The following is a 4,488-nucleotide window of genomic DNA, read 5'->3' as shown; positions in this document are numbered from 1 at the left end:
CAAAAGGTGAGAGCCCTCCGAGAGGGAGCGGAGCTCACCTTGCCTCTGAGTTACGTGAGTGGGGTTTAAGGTGATAGGGGGTGGGAAGTGGGTGTGTGTGACTGAGATGGGGGCTGTGAGTACAGACCCCCAAAGTGAGTGCAGACCTCCCAGTACCATAGTTCCGGACTCCTGTGAGGGGGGACTGACCGGGAACGGAGGGAAGCAAGTGTTGTAGAGTGTGTGTACCCCTATGGATCCCCGGGAGTAGGGGAGACGGGGAGTGCCTACCTATAGCCGCCCTTACCCACTCAGGCTCCCGTTCCTCCGGTGATTGGAGGTTCCTAGGGGTGGTTTGAGCCATTGGCCTGAGTTGTACCCCTCGAACAAGGATCCCATTGGGGGACCATAGAGGGGGACACACTCGGTACCCCAAGCTAGGATCCCATTGAGGGGGGTTGTAGGGGTATCCGAGGAGGGTTAGTGGGGGCGGACTTGCCCAGTGAGGAGTAGAGCTTCGACCACTAGCTCAAACCAGCTGGAGGGCTGTTCCTCAGGAGCAGACCGGGGGAGTCTAGTCTCTGAGGAACTGGGACCTTGGGGGTGGGAGAAAATACTCCTATACGGAGACCACCTAACAAAGTGGCCACTGTGTAGGGGAGTGCCCCTTTTTGAGGCCAGGGAAGGGGACGGTGCCCAAACCAAGGGGAGCAGGGCCCCCTCGAACTAGGACCCCAGTAGAAGGGGGTCATAGAGGGGAAGTAGGCTCACCCCGAGCTAGGATCCCAGCTAAAGGGGGTCATAGGGGTGGCTGAAACAGACTTCGCAGGTGCGGGGACCCACAGTGGGGAGGTGGGCCACCGGCTGCGGAAGGGCCCTTTCAGTCACTAGGACTAAAGGGGAGGTTAGAACCGCCTCACGTTAGGGAAAGGGGTTTTAGCGTGTGTGTGTGTGTGTGTGTGTGTGTGTGTGTGTGTGTGTGTTGGAAACTGGGACCCCTGAGGAGTAAGGTTCAGAGGTGAGGGGAACCAAAAGTCTTCTGACCGCTCCTTGGGGATTCTTTTGATTTCGTGTGTGGCAGGCCGAGAAGCGGCCATTTTATGTTTCTTGTGTGGTGAGCTGAGAAGAGGCCATTTTATGTTTCTTGTGTGGTGAGCTGAGAAGTGGCCATTTTAAGTTTATAGCGTGCTGTTTTGAGTAGGAGATTGCAGCTAGTTGTTGACCAGCCATCCTGTTAAACAATATATACTTAGAGTTTAAATCATATTTTTATTAGTAGTAGTAGGTATAGGTGAAAGTAATTTTATTTCTTGGAATCGCCATTCATTATTTCGTTTTCTAATTACCATTTTGCCATTTTCTCCCTAGTATTTTTAACTATTTTTTAAAAATTATTGATATTATCATTTTTCTATTTTAACCTCCACCCTTAAATCACCCCATTAAAGTCACCATATTGATTTAATTTCTTTAATTCGCTATCTTTATATTTACTCTATTTCTTTAAGTAGCCATCTTTATTTTAGTTTCCTATTTCTTTAAGTCACTATCTTATTCTATTTTCCACATGAAATTCACTGCCATATTTATTTCGTTCCTTTAAGTTGCTATCTTTATTCTGTTTCCCACATTAAAAAGTGCCATATTTATTTCCGACACCAAATATTTTCTTTAAATCATCATTTTTTAAATATCTACTTCCTTTTAATCGATACTTTAATAATTATCTAGGCAATTCCATTCCTGGAACTTTATTATTTAAATCAGTAAATAAATTAATTCAGCGGTATCTAAAGTCTGAAATATGGGGCAGTGTGTGGGCAGCTTTTCCCACTGGATTCCCAGAGGAGCAGCTCTCTTCTCCACTGGATTCCCAGAGGAAGCCCAGGCCCATCTACACTGCCACTGGACCTTCAGAGGAAAACTCCACCCTTCTACAGGATCACTGCTCCAGCAGAATCACATCTATCACTGCAGGAGGGCTGCAGCCACCATTTAATGGGACTGCTGCCAACACCCTGACCAACGGGGTGTCAGGTCATATTCTGACTCTGTCAGTATTTTGTATTACTGCATTGTTTTGGGTTTTTTTTAATTTTATTTTCTTCCCTAATAAAGAACTATTATTCCCATAACAGTCTTTATTAGGGAAGAACTCCTTATCTTTGGGAACTCCCATATCTTTATTAGGGAAGAATTCCCTGTCTTAGGGAAGAGCTCCCATATATTTGCCTGAGAACCCCTTAATTTCAAAATTAAAACAATTTGGAGGGAGGGGGTTTACATTTGCCATTTCAGGGGAAGCTTCTGCCTTCCTTAGCAGACACCTGTCTTTTCAAACCAAGGCAGATTTCTATAACAAACCCCCCTCTATTCTTTATAAATTATTTGGCTTGAGCAATATTTCTTGTCTACTTGTATGTTTTGGACTACGCTGGCAATTAGTCAAATAAAACGGGACTAAACAAGGAAGAAATATCAAACCATCTGTAGCACATAAAAGGAAGAAGCCTAATTTCTTCCACCTTTCTATCCCCGATACATTGCCCCACTAGCTAGATTTTAACATTGGTTCCCAATTTTGGACCGGTACCTGGGTTATTTTTCTGATATCTTTTGCTATTTCCAGGATGACATCCCTGTTCTCATCTATATTCAACAATCTGATATATTATAAACTTTCCACAAGCACCCACTTCTTTAGTCAATAGTCTACAGCCAATCTATTTTGATACACTATGGTTTTTGTTTGGCTTTGTTGACTTGGTATTAATTCTGATGCCTGAGCACTTCTGTTTGTTAATATCTCAAAAACTGCTTGGAGTCTTATCATAGAATTCAGCACATAAATTTGGGTTCATAATGAGTTAGATTGCTGTGCTGGTTTTACCTTTTTGTTTACTAATTGTTTTTTTCCCAAATCTTGGACTACACCCCTAAGGGCAAATGGGAAACAAATCCATCTCTCTCCTTTTGGATATTCAATTCCCAGTCTATAAGCACTTTTTCCTAAGTTTCTTGCAATCCAATATTTTTTCCCGTTTTGCCTACAGGTACTTCATTTGGATGGGTTATAACAGTGCCTGTTGACATGGGGGTGTGCAATAAAAGAGGAACTTTGGTTTCTTTCTATGTAATGCTTTCAGTAGCATTTGTGATACAATCTTGCCATTATCCCAAAAGGGAAAAGACAAAAGATGAGGGACAGAAAAAGGAATAACAGAGGTCTGGTATGGCTTATACCCCCACCTCCCATGCCCATGGGGTTGCAGCCTGTTGGAACCCTGGATGCTGAGAATTTTAGATTTTCTGTACAGACAGACTCTGACACCCTGGAGAGCACTGCATTTGACCTGAGGCCGTGGAACAGGCTTCCAAAATTGATTGATAGCACTGGGGTCATGGGTGTGTAACTGGTTAGAGATGTATAATATCACAGGGTGGAAAATGTAGAGTTTGGGTTTTAGAATATCATAATAAATATGAAGCAAGATGGAGGTTTTAGGGCGGACACAGGTTGTTCTTCTTTACCTTCTTCTTCCTTCTTCTCCATGTGTTTGGGTGGTCTTTTGTAATTAGACAGAAAAGTCCACCCTGTGGGCTTTGAGGGATTAGTTATTGGGTTAAAAGGGAAAATAATTTAGGCGTCATTTCTTAATTGGATAGTTTAGCCTTAAAAGACCTTGTAACAAGAGATAGCGAGCCATTTTGTGCCTTGCTAATGAAAGTCTGCAGAACTCACGGCTGTGAGGCTGTAACATTGATAGGAAATCATAAACACCTGAGTCTGAACGTGAACTATCCTCTCAAGTGCCTTCATTTTTGACCTCGACAGAGGCAGAAAAAGGAAGCTGAAAACCAGCAGCAAGCCATTGCAGATGTATTTGATCTTCTCGGAGGCAAGTACAGCGGCCAACCCAGTCTTGCCCTCTTTTTCCCTTGTCACTTCCTTTTTACTGATTTCCAGGCAAATAATTTTTGACATTCCTTAACTGTTTCCCACCATTCCTCAGGTATCTCCCATTCAACAGGCACTAATAATTCCCATCTACAAAGCAAAGTTATTATTTCAGTTGTTTTGAGTTCTATTTGGATAGGGGGTAGATTTGGTGCTTGACATTTCATGCAATGAGAGTCCGTTTTTTTGAACTACAATACGAATTTTTTCACAATTTAAACATTTACATATAACTCAGCTAGCACGTCTGGTATTGGGATGAATCAGACAGGGTATACGATATGCCTCTGATAGAAGTTGTAATTCTTTTTCTTCCTATAAGTCACAGGCTAAGGCCAGAATATGAGAACTCTCTGTCTGAACCAGTCCTGATGCTCCTGTTTGAAGAGGAAGGATTCCTCCCCAAGGAGGTGTCTCAAAACTTGTCCACGAGCCGGTGCTGCTGCGGCCGTGGGGCAGAGCGGGTGCGGAAGGCGGGTCCGGGGCGGGAGCGGAGGAGGAGCGGGAGGAAGGGCAGGGAGAGGGGAAGGGGAGGAGCAGGAAGGCGAGGA

This window comes from Passer domesticus, chromosome 29 (genome assembly GCF_036417665.1).
Source record: "Passer domesticus isolate bPasDom1 chromosome 29, bPasDom1.hap1, whole genome shotgun sequence".
NCBI classification, from domain to species: domain Eukaryota; kingdom Metazoa; phylum Chordata; class Aves; order Passeriformes; family Passeridae; genus Passer; species Passer domesticus.
The sequence above is the reverse complement of the archived record's forward strand: the minus strand, read 5'-3'. Positions refer to the sequence as shown.